The sequence below is a fragment of the Cyprinodon tularosa genome, unplaced genomic scaffold (genome assembly GCF_016077235.1).
Source record: "Cyprinodon tularosa strain WSP-4 unplaced genomic scaffold, ASM1607723v1 ctg599, whole genome shotgun sequence".
Lineage (NCBI taxonomy): Eukaryota > Metazoa > Chordata > Actinopteri > Cyprinodontiformes > Cyprinodontidae > Cyprinodon > Cyprinodon tularosa.
In genome coordinates this window covers 97,182-114,238 of record NW_024039339.1, presented here as the reverse complement: position 1 = coordinate 114,238, position 17,057 = coordinate 97,182, and positions in this window count along the sequence as shown.

Sequence of the window (17,057 nt, the reverse complement as noted above, 5' to 3'; positions counted from 1 at the left end):
TAACATAACAATCTAGCACAGAAAAACACTTTTAACAACTTTACACGACGGATTTAACTTTAACCATTAAGTATGATTTAGTACGAAGTGAATTTGAACAATTGCTAACGAAACTAGCCTTGAAAAATGCATTTTGTTTAATAAAAAAAACTGGCGGAGATTAGCATGCTAGCATGTTACCGATTAGCATTAGCGGTTAGCATGCTAATCCTCCCACATACACAACAACGGCACTCACCAAGCTGCGCAACGTGTTCCTCATCGGGGTGTTTCAGCTCGCGTGGTTCACAGCTTTCGGACTCATCTTAAAATTTCATATGCAAATTGTCATTAGCATGAAATTTTTCAATGTTTAGCTTGTTTAGTGTTGGTTTTGCTTACCAAAATCCAAGGGTTTTCCACAAAAAGGCTGCTAGTACTGCGCTAGCTCCCCCACCTCGGACAATCGATCTCTCCAAGCCTGAGCAGCAGACACAAGCCGCGCACAGGCTGGGAGAGGGAACCTGACCTGATTGGCTAATGCTGATATTGTTCAACACAGCTATTGGTTGCTAGGTAGATCACACAATTATATCAAAACGTAAAGAACTCTTTTACTATTATTACGTTTTATTATGGAAGAGGATTAGGGCCACTGAAAAAAAAAACAAAGTTAACTGATTTTTAAATTTTATTTCAGTTTAACATGGGAAAAAAATCAGAATTCTGACTTTTTTCTCAGAATCCTGACTTTAATCTCCGAATTCAGTCTTTTTTCTCAGAATTCTGAGATTAAAGTCAGAATTCTGACTTTTTTCTCAGAATTCTGACTGAATTCTGACAATAAAAAAAGTCAGAATTCTGAGATTAAAGTCAGAATTCTGACTTTTTTCTCAGAATTCTGACTGAATTCTGACAATAAAAAAAGTCAGAATTCTGAGTTTAAAGTCAGAATTCTGACTTTTTTCCCATAATATACTGAAATAAAATTAAAAAAATCAGTTATCTTTTTTTTTTTCAGTGGCCCTAATCCTCTTCCGTATTTTATATATTTTTAACTATTGAACTATTTTTATGAACTTATATTTAAATGTTTTTATCAATGTTTTGTTATATTTTTAATCAAAATATATTTATATTTTTATTCACAGTTTTTGACACTGGGTAACACAGACATAGAAAAAGAAGCATAGATACAAAAGGCAACTGTCAACCAGCTCCACAGGCGGCCCCGTCCAGGAAACACACAGCCAGGCAGACGAGCTCCGAGCCAGCTCCCATGTCAGAGGATGAAGAGAGCACATCCAGTTAGTCACAGTCAGAGAAACAGGACTACACTGGAAAACAGGCCAAGCTCCAACATCTAGAAACAAAGGTGTTGATGGCAGCAGCACAGCTGATATTTCTCTCCAGGATGGAGTCACAGCCAAACAGGAACAGACCAGATGAAGCTACTATGAGAAAAAGCAGAGAGAGCAGAACGTTAGAGATTGAACTAACAGATTCTGCAGAGTGGGAGAATAGAGATAGAATGAAGCAGAATGATGAAAAAGGGGTCCCTATGTCCTCCAGCATTCTAAGCCTATAGCAGCAGAACTATAGAGATATCTCAGGATAACCTGAGCCACTCTAACTAGAAGCTTTATCAAAAATGAAAGTTTTAAGCCTAGCCTTAAAAGTAGACAGGGTGTCTGCCTCACGGACTAAAACTGGTAGTTGGTTCCAACAGATTCTGCAGAGTGGGAGAATAGAGATAGAATGAAGCAGAATGATCACATTTACATTCTTCTTAATTTATACCAACTATAAATGCTTTTACTAGACTTCTTATTCATTTTTCTAGATCTTATTCATCCAGATCTATCATTGATAATATCATTACAAATACCTGGAATTCGAAGTTGAACTCTGGAGCAGTTATTAATGACATATCAGACCATTTTCCTGTTAGGTTTTTTATTTCCACTTAAAGCTGCACCTTTCCGCAGCAAAATTAAAATTCATGTTCTCAATGAGAGAAGTTTGCAACAACTTTGTGAGAATTTGGAGGCTTAATCACAAACTGTTTCTGACAACCTAATTCATGATTTATCTGATTCGATCCACAACACCATTCCTGAGAATAGGCAGTAAAAATTATGGTAACACCTTGCTTAACATAGTAAACTATATAAACTAACTATATATAAACTATAAAATAAAAAAAATAAATAAACCATTGTTAGTTTATATTAAAACCCTAGAGATAAAAGTAGAAATACATATTATAGGTTCAGAGACAAACTAGCTCAAATTCTAAGAAGGGTAATATTTATTGATTTATTGAACCTAACCCTACATCAACATGTAGGTGTGACAAAGCTGTTTAGTTTGTGTTTACCACGAGTGCAGGTGTGGTGCCACTTGATTATATAAGCCCTGAGCTCTTGGAAGCTTGAGGAAAAATGTTTTGTCAGAGAGAAAAGGAATAAAAGACAACAGAGAAACTGGAACCGGTGGCTGAGGCTGTTTTTTTTTTGGTTCACCCTATTGACTCTCGACCAAACTACCTCACAGTAAGGTTGCTGATCCCGTCCCTATATTAGCAATTTACCACATTCTGTTCATTTAAGTTGATCTTTGGTCTGCGTTGTGTTTTAGTTTCATAATATAAACTGTTGTTTTTTTTTTAAGATACTTTAATGCTAGTTTCTATCTCATTTATCTTATTTGAAATTCCTAAATATAAGTTTTGATTCTTTAAAGTTGTAGGGAAGTCATATTTAAATATCAAATCATTCTGGCTTTAACATCTATAGAAATGTACTCTCTATCAGACATATTGTCCCAAAGTTTATTTCTTTTTTATATAAAATCCCGTCTTAAAATCTGTTTTTTCTCTCCCTTATCTTCTGCAGGCCAGTTAGTTCTACGTCAGCCTGAACACCTAAATTCAGCCAATCATTTATCAACGGTCATCTGTCAATCAAATGTTTTCTGTCATAGCATCTTGATTCATGTGTCGCAGCTAATATACGCAACGGTTGAAATCAGAATCCTTTCCTTTCCCATTGAGTTGCGTCCCAGTGTTCACGGGGATGGACGTCTGTGTCTTCGGCAGGCGTAGAGCTAACAGAACTGGCAGCGTTGCGAGGCAAGGGCTCAAACATGTACGGCTGGAAGCCTTCTACACCAAACCAAGCTTCTGCCGCCCTGGCGTCCTCTTCCACAACATCTTCGTCCCCGCTTTCCTCCTCTAAATAAAAAATGGATGACGGAGGAGACTCATCCACGACCTCCGACACTAAACTCTCCTCCTCTTGCATGTTTCCGCTGTCCATAGCGTTCCTTGACAGCGTCGTTTCTAAGGCCCCGTCCACACGAAGTCAAAACGAACACGAAACGCTAATATTTCCCAGAACGTTTGTCATAAAGACGGAGACGTAAAATAAATGTGATCGTCCACACGAATGCATGAAAACGCTGCAAAATGTATGCCAGGCCTGTAAGTGGCGCTGTGGTGCCAAAGCAAAAAGAGGCGACGAAATGTTGGGCATGCGCAGTAATATTTATACATGGTTGCCCTGCGGGTCCATTTTCCTGGTTCAGTCAAATTCAGGTGCTGAACTATGTGGTCGATATTGCTCTGTTCTTCCTGGAGATATTCCAGAAGAAGAAGATTCTGTTGTAAGCCCGACAGCAGGGTGAGTAGCATGAGCAGCAACCATTCAACACAGTACGGCGCCATTGTTGTTGTGATACTGTGTCGCGCATGCGTGTTTAGAGGCGACGCTATGACGCATGCGTGTAAGAAAAAAAATGCGGTTAGAGCTTAAAGATGGAAACGCAAAAACGGCGTTTCAAAATTTTCCCACTCTGAAGGCTGAATAAAAAAAAGATTGTTTACAGACCCCCGAAACGGCGGCTTCGTATGGATGAGAGGCTGGTTTGGTAAAAAATGTGTGCGTTTAGGCCAGGGTTTGACTTCGTGTGGACGGGGCCTAAGTCACCAATTTAGTGCTACTTGGTCCCAATGGAATTTCTCATTGGGAAATTTCTGTAAAGGCCAGAAGCCAACAATCAGCCAAAACAAAGATTGAGTAAAAGATTTATTTAAAAACATAACAAAGCAAACATCCTGTCAGAATCGGGTTTCTCCAGTGGTTCTGAAACACAGAAAAAAAGAGATGAGAGTCCCGGCTGGAGAAGACTGAAAAAATAAGAAAGTCAAACCTGTCATCCAATTGAGAATGGGAACCTTGAGGGCTTAGGGGGGTGGGGGTTACAGAGAGCAGAGGTACTGACTTCCACGGTCCTACAAATGAAATCATTTTCCAGTCCAAAGTCATGCACAGAAGATCACTCAGGCAGAGAACTTTCCAAAATTATGGGTCAGAACTAGGCAACGTTCAGCAACCTTCAGAAAAAACACAACTCACTCAAAGGTAAGGTCTGGGCACAGACTGTGGTCAAGGAAAAGGATAATACTTCCATCATGAAAAAGATAAAAAGCTGTGAAAAGGCAGACGATCGCGCAAAGAGCAGGTGAAAAGCAGGAGTTTAAATAGGGAGCAGCACAGGTGGGAACAATCAGAGATCAACAGGAGAAGAAGAGTGAGCACAAACAGGGCAGGACTAAAATCATGACACAAACACTAGACTGACATGAAATGCTTGCATTATTTTAGTGATAATGCTTTCTCATCTGTCCCGCAATCGTTAATAAGAGCAAAAGCAATTTTGCTACCCCCTTTACTTAATTATGATTTAGAATGTTACTGCTTCTCACAATGGAGAAGCAGCTTGTTCAGGAGAGCAGAGTAGATTCATTTTGCACGATCCAAAGGCAGAACAATATGCTACAGTGACCACAGAAGGCAAGAGGACAAGAGAAGGACCTTTTCTGTTCATTTCAGCCTGGTTCTGCTGGAGGTTTCTTCCTGTTCAAAGGGAGTTTTTTCTCTCCACTGTCGCTACAAGCATGCTTAGTGTGAGGGATTGTATTTGAGTCAATGAGTCAATGCAATCAACTGGTTTTCCTTAGAAAACTTTGTATCAATCTGACTGGATGATCTGGTTGAACTGTAAAGTGCCTTGAGATGACATGTGTTGTGAATTTGGCGCTATATAAATAAACTGAATTGAATTGAATTTAAAATAAAAATAAGAATAATCATGATATATCTCCTGCAAGTTTAACTCAAGGCACAAACATGGCAGTTTAGCCTCTGGCATCTGAATCTTTCAAACCGTCACAACCAGTAATGATAAATTTAATTTTATTCTTTTAATTTATGTCAGCAATGTCCTTCAGAAACATCTGCTGATTTAAGGAACAGGTAGGATTCCATACTGTCGGATCTGGGAGGGGTTCCTGCTGGGTGGGAGGTGGAAAGAAGAAGGGAATCCTTGAATGAAAGAATGCTGTTCATTTCAGCGGATGATTTACTGGTAATGAGGTTTGTAACTGAGCCAAGAGGTTGGGGAACTTTTGCCCAAAACGTTGCTGAAATCTCTTATTTTCCCATGAACCAAAACTCGTCTTCACCTGAAAGATGTTTGCATCTTACATTGAAACAGGGGGAACATTTTTATTGAAATGAAAAACTAAAACAAGGTTGAGCTACATTTCCGGAGCACCAACACACACGTTTGAGGTGGGGGTTGGGGTGGTGGGGGGAGGCAGAGGCCTTGGTCTCAAGGGAGTGGTATGACAGGAGTGAAGATGACGCATCCTGACAGGTGAAATATGAGTTCCAGTGATGCGGGGAGCGCAGGGAAAAGGTCAGCATCTTCCTCACAAACATATGAGCTTTTATTCTAGATCTCATCGCATCTCGTTCGACTTCTATCCAGGTTCTCATCACTCTTCCACTGCGGCTGCTGCTGACCTTAGTGTTGGCCTCATAAGGGATCTCACATACAAATATCATGACAAACAATATTAAGCACTGATACATCATGGGAATCTTTGAAAAAAGAAACTATATTTGATTCTAACAGACTCGGTCCATATAACACTTCAGCTTCCCTGCTTGGCCCCAATGCCCCAGCATCACAATTAAATCCAGGTCTAACTGTTGCCTTTAGATATTTATCATGGTCTGCTGTTTTGGATCTTTTGTTCCAATTAAGTTTTTACTTTGCGCTTCATTTACTCTTAGATTTAGGTAATTATGTTTTTCATTTAGATTTTAGTTTAAGTATCGCTCACCCACTACCAACCCACCCTGGAATTAAAGCCTAAAAGAGTTAGGGCTTCATAATCCTCCCTAGGAATTGGGAAGCAACTGTTTGTTTACTCATGCACATAGATAAGACACGTCCTACTAACAAAGAGGAGACAAAGCTTCGATTTTGGAGACAAAAGCCCCATTTACACTACCTTTGAAAAACCTGATCCATGCTGAGACCGGTCCGAGCTCAGATCAGTTAACCAGGCCGAGCTCGGTTCTGAAGACATCACGCTATCTCGGTGCCTCGCCTCCTAGTGACGATCTGCGGTATTACTGCCAGTATTGAACGAGGAAATCAAGCAGTTGGTGGCGGTAATGCACCAAAAGTTGTTTGCCAACCGCTATAAAACACAAGAAGAAGAAGACGAAGAAGGAGGGAATCAAGGGGCGTTTCTCAATTCACGAGAACGCGAGTACGTACTCGCGTTCTCGTCAAGTCCATTCTTGGCGAGAACGCAGGAAGATCGGACTTGACGAGAACGCGAGCACGCAAGCACGTATGTGTATTGGAACAGAAGCGTACTCGTGACGTCATCACATGCAACGTTCTTTAGCATTTCTTTAACAGTCAAAACTATTTATTCCCTACACAAAACATTTTGAAAACAATATTTTTAATTTCTAAAGCTTAAAAAACATTAAAAAAAATTACCGAACCGCAAAAAAACGCCATCAGAACGAGCAGTAGTTCACACATAACTAGACCGAGAGAAGTGCACTACAGACGGGGTAAATTTGGCCCTGGCTGCGGTTACCCTCGGAGGTCTGCTGGTCACTCTGGTCCCCTCAACGTCAGACTTTTTTTTTAAATTTCGCACTAACTCTGTAAACAGGCCACACAGGGAGGCTTCAATGTATAATGTTATCGCCTCAAACGATTTCAAAACATACTTTTGAAGAACAACAGCAGCAGAAAAGGGAATGTTTAACTTACCACTGTGAGCGCTGTCTGGAATCAAGCTGCGGCCGCGGGGCATTCTGGGGAAGCGGTCAGTCTGAAGAACGCACAAGTCTGCTCTGATGCATGCTCGATAAAGAGGGCGGGGCCAGAACAACATCCGGGGATTTGGTGCGTTCTCGATCTGGCGTTCTCGAGAATTGGAACGGTACTCGGGCTGAGGCTGATGACGTGTCACGAGTACACGAGCACACGAGAACGCTCAAGAACGCATATTGAGAAACGCCCAAGCAGTTGCACCAAAAGTTGTTTGCCAACCGCCATAAAACACAAGAAGAAGAATACAAAGAAGGAGGAAATCAAGCAAATCAAAATGGCGGCTCCCGTCACATTCAGAAAGTTATGCTTGATTATTATTGCCTTACTTCGGTTTTATTATTTAAAATGCCATTATTTAAAATGTTGCGTGGAGAAGATTTCGATTGTTGTTTATAGTTGAAGAAGAAGTTGTTGTTCTTCTTCTGTTTCCGGAGGGGCATTATCGGCAACTACTGGAATGGTGTGTGAATGGGGATGTGCAGCCAGACAGAGATGACGCGTTCTGCTCATGCGCTCTTGTTATCAGAGAACCGAGCCAGGGAAAAACCGAGCCGAGCCCTCCTCTGGAACTGGTCTGCAGTTAGGTCCGGTTGTGACTAGCTCGGTTCAGTTCAGTTTGCTTTCCATTTACGCACCATAAGTTATCTCAGTTACTGATTACGGACCGGTCTCGGCACGGTTTTTCAAGGGTAGTGTAAATGGGGTATAAGACCCCGGAATGGAACCTGAAACCTTATTTCTGCAAGGCAGCAGTGCTACCCACTGCTCCGCTGAGCAGCCTGAGTGTAAGGCCTAATTATCTGGATATCATAAACCAGCGAGTGTTGGATATAGAGGTAGAACCGTCATTTTTGTGGCGTTTTCTGCTGCAGCTCGCCGTTACACAATCCTCCATGGATTCCTCTATGAAGCAGACTTGTGAAAATTTGGCCTGAGATCATTTTGTGGAATAAATAAATGAAGTAAAACTCAACCCTTCAACACGACTTAAAATACGGATAAAGAGTTAAGAACTGGAAACCAGACAAAGACAATGTATGGAGGACCAATTCTGTCATAATTAAAAATAAATACAGAAATAAATAAATGCTCCAAAAATAAATAAGCATACAATTAATTGCCCCTCAAAAATACATAAACAAATAAATGTAGGTAGAAATTTAATTTCACAGTGAGAAAATGGGCAGAAGTTGAGCATTGTATCTGTATTTTGTATTTTCATCTCTTTTTATTTATTTTTTGTATTATTTGTAAAGTGACCTTGAGTGTCAAGAAATGCGCTGTTAAATAAAAAAATGTATTATTATTAAATGCACCCCCCTCCCCTCCTCATTTGCATAATTAGGCAGAAATGCAGACAGAAATGTAAAAACGACAGGCAGAAATAATTAGCATGGAAGAAATAAATAGGGTAAAAAAATACAAAGTAAGAATATAGCAGACAAAAATATTATAACATGCACATAAATAAATGAATAAAGAAATAAGTAATAAAGAAATAAAGTTGAAGAATATAATGGACAATAAATAAATATGGTAATTATTACAAAAGCAGATCAACAAAGAAACTAATTAAAAGATATATATTTATTATTATTATTTAGTCTCGCTGTATAATTCAATTTCTACCTACATTTATTTGTTTATTGTACTTTTGGGGGGGGCAATTAATTGTATGCTTTTTTATTTTTGGAGCATTTATTTATTTCTGTATCTATTTGTAATCATGGCAGGATTGGTCATCCATAGAATTAAGTTAAAACACCAGAAAATAACGATGACAGCAGCTCAGATAATTAATCTGTCTGACAATTTCTCTTTCATTTATTTATGTATTTTTTGTATCTCTGGAAGCCTGCAAACAGTTTTTATTTTGTGAATCAAAGGCATCAGAGGCGCTAAGAGCAAAGTTTATGACTAGACCAAATCACATTGTAGGCTGCTGAGTCAATGTCCGCTGCTGTCTGGCAGACAAACAAGTCTGAACATAGTTCCTAGTCAATGATCCAAAAGCGTTTCTTTGTCTTTCAGTCTATTCGCTCCACGGTGACAGTCTTCTGGTCATTGACGCCTCTCCGTCTCGTTCTTCATTATTCTGCCGAAACTTTGACTTCTACATGTGACAATAAACAGACCTGTCCTTGTTTAAGATTTCACTGATCTGTTATCCCCATTAATTCACTTCTAGATGCCAAAAAGGACTTGTTTTCTTAATTCTTTTTAACCGAATGCCGTCTGTGTTCATTCCTAAAGAGGATGTTTCTTAGCTTTATATGAATTATCAGTATAAGTTATAGTAGTAACCACTCAAAATGTCCTTACAATCCTTGATGGGCCCTTGGTTGGTCCTTGGCTGCTCCTTGGCTGGTCCTATGTTGGTCCTTGGTTGGTCCTTGGTTGGTTCTTGGTTGGTCCTTGGTTGGACCTTGGTTGGTCCTTGGCTGGTCCTTGATTGGTCCTTGGCTGGTCCTTGGCTGGTCCTATGTTGGTCCTTGGTTGGTCCTTGGTTGGTTCTTGGTTGGTCCTTGGCTGGTCCTTGGTTGGACCTTGGTTGGTCCTTGGTTGGTCCTTGGCTGGTCCTTGGTTGGTCCTTGGTTGGTCCTTGGTTTGTCCTTGGTTGGTCCTTAGCTAGTCCTTGGTTGGTCCTTGGTTGGTCCTTGGTATGTCATGATTTGTGGACATCTAAAGAGAAGCTATATCTCCTGGTCCAACCCTGTAGTTTAGTAAAAAGATGAAGTCAGAGTAAAAAAAAATATGCATGCAAAGGAGAAGGCCAGTGGCTGGTAGTTGGAGGGGATTTTGCTGCCATTCGGCTGGTGTTTGTCTGGATAGGATCATTTTGAATGGCTGCTGTAATCAGCTAGTTTTCAGGTTTTCCATCACTTTGCTTAAAATGATGCAACAAACAAAGGCAAAGATGTTCCAGCTAAGCGCTTTCCCAAAGTCAGAGCTTGTTCCCTGACTTCACACTGTCGCACACACTGACTAAACTCTCCTCAAACTCTCCAGTTTAGGTTTCTTCATGTTCTGCACTTCCTCCTCTGCTTTAATGATGAACATGTCTGCTGGAACATCTATATTGACTGCCATTCCAGGGCTGTGTGACAGAGTACAGAGAAAAGCACAGAAATTGGCTGCCATTACTGGAGAGTGATCAGAAACAAGGCAGTCCAATCTGGCATCATTGTTTGTCACACTTTTAAAATCCAGTGGCAGGTTCCCACTGTATTATTTACCAAGAGACATAAAAGAAAACCTCGACAAACTTTCTATAATGAAGCAAGTTTACTTCTGGTAAAATGAAAGGTAAATTAAATTAGGTAAAATAAAATCGATACATTTACATTTCTTCAAACGTTAAATATAGTCATTTTTAACACTTTATAGGGCCCTCCCTGAAATACTTGAAAATCAAATATAGTGTTATTGGAATCCTTATTACCTTTCTAACATTAAAACATTTTGTTGGCAAAAATTAATGTCAATGTAATAACAACAAATGCCAACTTGCCCGAATATATTAAGAAAAATAACAAAAGTGCTTCTAAAAGAAATTCATGAATAACACTCTGAGAGTGAAAGAAAAACATAACCAACATAACCTTAGAGGCATTAATGCCGATACTGGCACATACATTATTTATTTTATCGACCTAAATATAATTGTTAACTAGCCTTATAAACTTTTCAATAAACTTTTTTTCCAACTTAATTTACAGTAGGTAATATATCAATCAAAAAACCTTAAAAGATAACACAAAAAAAACACTAAAAGATACAAGAAACTTCAGGGAAAAACACTTTGGGAGTAAAGAAACAAATAAGCAACAAGAAACCAGCAATGGGGAAATGCAGAGACGGTGTACACTCACCGGCCACTTTATTAGGTACACCTGTCCAACTGCTCGTTAACACTTAATTTCTAAGCAGCCAATCACATGGCGGCAACTCAGTGCATTTAGGCATGTAGACATGGTCAAGACAATCTCCTGCAGTTCAAAGCGAGCATCAGTATGGGGAAGAAAGGTGATTTGAGTGACTTTGAACGTGGCATGATTGTTGGTGCCAGAAGGGCTGGTCTGAGTATTTCAGAAACTGCTGATCTACTGGGATTTTCACGCACAACCATCTCTAGGGTTTACAGAGAATGGTCCGAAAAAGAAAAAACATCCAGTGAGCGGCAGTTCTGTGGGCGGAAATGCCTTGTTGATGCCAGAGGTCAGAGGAGAATGGCCAGACTGGTTGGAGCTGATAGAAGGGCAACAGTGACTCAAATAACCACCCGTTACAACCAAGGTGGGCAGAAGAGCATCTCTGAACGCACAGTACGTCCAACTTTGAGGCAGATGGGCTACAGCAGCAGAAGACCACACTGGGTGCCACTCCTTTCAGCTAAGAACAGGAAACTGAGGCTACAATTTGCACAAGCTCATCGAAATTGGACAATAGAAGATTGGAAAAACGTTGCCTGGTCTGATGAGTCTCGATTTCTGCTGCGACATTCGGATGGTAGGGTCAGAATTTGACGTCTACAACATGAAAGCATGGATCCATCCTGCCTTGTATCAACGGTTCAGGCTGGTGGTGGTGGTGTCATGGTGTGGGGAATATTTTCTTGGCACTCTTTGGGCCCCTTGGTACCAATTGAGCATCGTTGCAACGCCACAGCCTACCTGAGTATTGTTGCTGACCATGTCCGTCCCTTTATGACCACAATGTACCCAACTTCTGATGGCTACTTTCAGCAGGATAATGCGCCATGTCATAAAGCTGGAATCATCTCAGACTGGTTTCTTGAACATGACAATGAGTTCACTGTACTCAAATGGCCTCCACAGTCACCAGATCTCAATCCAATAGAGCATCTTTGGGATGTGGTGGAACGGGAGATTCGCATCATGGATGTGCAGCCGACAAATCTGCGGCAACTGTGTGATGCCATCATGTCAATATGGACCAAACTCCCTGAGGAATGCTTCCAGCACCTTGTTGAATCTATGCCACCAAGAATTGAGGCAGTTCTGAAGGCAAAATGGGGGTCCAACCCGTTACTAGCATGGGGTACCTAATAAAGTGGCCGGTGAGTGTATATATGGGGAACAGAACCAAGAATGGGCTACTGAGCTGATAGCAGGTGTGGATAGAAGCAACTAGAAGGGAGAAAAGGGGAAAGGAAACAGAGAGTAACACAGAAACACAACATTGCCAGAAAACAACTACAAAGACACATTACAAATAAACTAAAAATAAAGCTAAACAAAGGGCAGAAGGCTGATCGTTTCCTTTTTGTGCTTGTGTTGTTTTGAAGTTTGCAGTGCATGTGTTTTGGTTAGCTGGTGTTGTCATTTAGGGTACCTATCAGCCACCCTAGTTTTCCCTCCTTTTCTTCTTCATCTTCTTCTCCTCCTCAAATAAGCTGAAATTGTGTGAAATTCTCATTTATAAGGTGATTTTGTGTGTTTTTCTTTGTTTAATATGTGATGGAAAAATGAAAAAAATGTGTGTATTACTCAGTAAGGAACTATAGGACTCATTGCTGGACATTAGCTGGTGTGAATCAGCCTTTCATCATATCTAAAATCTAACTCACCCTGAAGCTGTTATTAAATCTTCCTGTATTTTCCAGCTCAGCATTTTCTCATATCGATAGACGGCTGAAGGTGAAGGGCAGGAAGAATGGTTGGCTGCCATGAGATGAGGATGTCTTTCTTTGCAGATGCAACCTTACAGTGGTTGCAACTGGAGACTGTGGCTATCACATCCTGGCGCTGTCACCTTGCACTTCTCGCTGCCTTTCCAGACAGGAAAAAAAGCAGATCAAAGATCAACACCTTTGCCAAGGTGACGTGATAGATAGGAAATCTGCTCGGTGGAAAATCACTCAGGGTATCAAGGGAAATGAAAGAGAAACATGACAGTTTTCTTGTCATGTTATAGAAGCTTTTTTTTATTACTTCCCTCCTTTTTGTCTAAAATGTTGTAAATCTTCAGCTCTGTGTGAGGAGAATGAAATTAACCAAGCACAGTTTTTTATCTGGGGACTTTCAGCTCGGCTCTATGTTTTTAACAGTAAAACAAACCAGGGACCAAACGCACAAAGACTGGATTTCAGAAGGACCACTTCACTTTCATAAAGAATAAAAATACATTTCATTGCTTCCCTTTGCTTTAAATCTCAGCACATAGAATATGATTCATCATTTGTACTGTTATAGTTCTTCCATTAAAATGACTGAATGCTTAATGAAGATCAGTTTAGGTATTCCCATATACACTATATTGCCAAAAGTATTTGCTCACCCATCCAAATTATTGGAATCAGGTGTTCCAATCACTTCCATGGCCACAGGTGTATAAATTTAAGCACCTAGGCATGCAGACTGTTTTTACAAACATTTGTGAAAGAATGGGTCGCTCTCAGGAGCTCAGTGAATTCCAGCGTGGAACTGTGATAGGATGCCACCTGTGCAACAAATCCAGTCGTGAAATTTCCTCGCTCCTAAATATTCCACAGTCAACTGTCAGCTGTATTATAAGAAAATGGAAGTGTTTGGGAACGACAGCAACTCAGCCACGAAGTGGTAGGCCACGTAAACTGACGGAGCGGGGTCAGCGGATGCTGACGCGCATAGTGCGAAGAGGTCGCCAACTTTCTGCAGAGTCAATCACTACAGACCTCCAAACTTCATGTGGCCTTCAGATTAGCTCAAGAACAGTGCGCAGAGAGCTTCATGGAATGGGTTTCCATGGTCGAGCAGCTGCATCCAAGCCATACATCACCAAGTGCAATGCAAAGCGTCGGATGCGGTGGTGTAAAGCACGCCGCCACTGGACTCTAGAGCAGTGGAGACGCGTTCTCTGGAGTGACGAATCGCGCTTCTCCATCTGGCAATCTGATGGACGGGTCTGGGTTTGGCGGTTGCCAGGAGAACGGTACTTGTCTGACTGCATTGTGCCAAGTGTAAAGTTTGGTGGAGGGGGGATTATGGTGTGGGGTTGTTTTTCAGGAGCTGGGCTTGGCCCCTTAGTTCCAGTGAAAGGAACTCTGAATGCTTCAGCATACCAAGACATTTTGGACAATTCCATGCTCCCAACTTTGTGGGAACAGTTTGGAGCTGGCCCCTTCCTCTTCCAACATGACTGTGCACCAGTGCACAAAGCAAGGTCCATAAAGACATGGATGACAGAGTCTGGTGTGGATGAACTTGACTGGCCTGCACAGAGTCCTGACCTCAACCCGATAGAACACCTTTGGGATGAATTAGAGCGGAGACTGAGAGCCAGGCCTTCTCGTCCAACATCAGTATGCGACCTCACAAATGCGCTTCTGGAAGAATGGTCAAAAATTCCCATAAACACACTCCTAAACCTTGTGGACAGCCTTCCCAGAAGAGTTGAAGCTGTTCTAGCTGCAAAGGGTGGACCGACGTCATATTGAACCCTATGGATTAGGAACGGGATGTCACTTAAGCTCATATGTGAGTCAAGGCAGGTGAGCAAATACTTTTGGCAATATAGTGTATTTAGCTGAAAAATGAAGGTTAATTTTTGGTTATTCTGCTGATTCCCATAAAAAAAAAAAACGTATTCCTCTGCTGGCTCTCGTTTGATAAAATGTATGGACTGGTTGGCATATGGGTATTTTAAGGCACACTATGCAACATTTTTCAGTTAATTAATGTGTTCCATAACATTTTGGATGATTAAATGAGTCATTTCAGGTTGAACAAAGGTTTTCTTGGCCGCCCTGGTGGTCTGTGGGGGAAATACCGCACTTGCAATTGCAGGAGCCCTCGGCCCGCACCCACAGGCTCAGAAGTCTCGCGAGAGTCAGTCTTGCTTTACGGCGAGAACTGCTACACGCCCTCAGTTAAAAGCATGCTCGTTGCTAGCGCAGTGGCACAGGAAAAGGGCTCCGGACAGAGAGAGGAGTCATACACGGGTGAACATCGGGCAAGCTTTTTCCGAATGGCGAGAGCTAAAATAAAAAAAAAAGGCTGCAAGGCTGACGCGGACCTCGCGTTTCTGCTGATGCGATTGTAAGTAACATTGGAATGGTTTCTCTCTCTCTGTGTGCATGTTCATACTTTCACTGTGTTAGTCATTCGTTGCGTTCGCCTGTCTGCTAAGCTCAAAACAACCGTGCCTGGCTTGACAGAGAAACCAGGAGAACAGCTGATCATATTTACGACAGTGCACTTTTACTTTCGCCCTCTGGGGGGAGCCTCGCTGGAAAATCAACACCGGTTGCATAGTGTACCTTTAACAATTTAGCACAGAGCACAGAGGGACTCAGTAGTTCTTTGAAAAGAGTAAAATGTCTTTCTTGTGGTGATTACAGGCTTGGCAATCCAGTGCTGCTTGATAGAAACCAGTTAGTTTGTCCCATTTCAGCCAGCACTGCTGTCTCTAACTCTGGAACAAACAGTGACGTCCAGCCGACCGTTTTTTCAACAGGACTGAGGGTAGGATTGCAGCAGGCCATCCCATCCTTGTCAAATGATTGAGGCTGCTTCTTATTAGATTAGATTAGATTAGAAGGCAACAAACCAGAAGTGCAATAGCAGCATGTGCAAAATATACAATGCTATTACTAAAATGAATAAATAAAATTTGGACGGCAGCTTTCCGAATTAAAGTGCAGTGGAAGGTAATTGCATATTACAGTTAAAGTACGGTATCACCAATGTATATGTAAACAATTGGTACAGTAATTAAACAGTCACCAGTGCAAATAAATATTCCAGTCAAGGTAAGTAGCGGAAGATGCATTTAAACAGTTGTTACTATAGTAACAGTCAACATTGCCAGTGAATATGATAGTATTGCAAATAACAAAATGGAGTCATGGGAGGAGAGTCTATCAATATATGAGCAGAGTGGTTCAATATCAGTTCAATAAAGAGACAGATCTGGGGGGAAATGTTCTTTAGTTTGCTGGTCCTGGTCCGGAGGCTCCTGAAACGACTGCCGGAGGGCAGGAGAGAAGACAAAAGAAAAAAAAAAATGAACTTATGAACTGTGCTTTGTGGGGAGAGCCCAGGATAGAGACCCTTTAGATTTGGGATGGCTGCTGGTTGCAGATTCTCTCTGTGAGCTCCGCCCCCTAGACAGCATGGAAGGGACAATCCCTCTTTTGGGAAACACCAGATCAATTAACCACAGTTGAACTTTCCATCACCCACTTAGAAAGCTAGGAGGAAAAAAAACTTTATTGTTCATGACAAATGAAGAGGTTTCCTCGGTCTATGATCCTCAGGCGATGCAGATTTGATTGCCTCTTTATTTCTAAAACCTTTAGAAATACCAAAGCTCATCAACTTGCTGTACAAGTTACTGAAAACAACAATAAAACTAAAATGAACAATAAAAATTGAGACAAACTTAAATAGTTAATGTCCTTCTAAAGACACAATGACGACTTTATGAACTGGGGAAAGAAATTCTACTTCATTGGACAACACCGCCATCTAGCGGTGGTTTTCTGGTAAAACATTTGTTGCTTTTGTGATTTTCGTGACTGCATCCAGTTCTTGATGTCATTTACCTGAAGTTCACAAATTCAAAGCACTTTTTATGTTTCTTCTGGATGCAATTATGATGTAGGTGTCATCAAAGCCACCCAACCATCCCACCTTAGTGCTGTGAAAAAAATAATTACCACCATTCAGATTTTTCTTTCTTTGTTTTGCTTTGATGGATGGATGTTTTATTTTTTCAGATCATCAAACACATTATTGGATATGGAGTGACCTAATATAGACATAGATGTGAAAGGCATTTCAAATAATAAAAAAACAATTACTGAATTACAGAAATTCTGCAACGAAGAATTTAAAACTATATCTTGGTTTCTCTGGTTAATT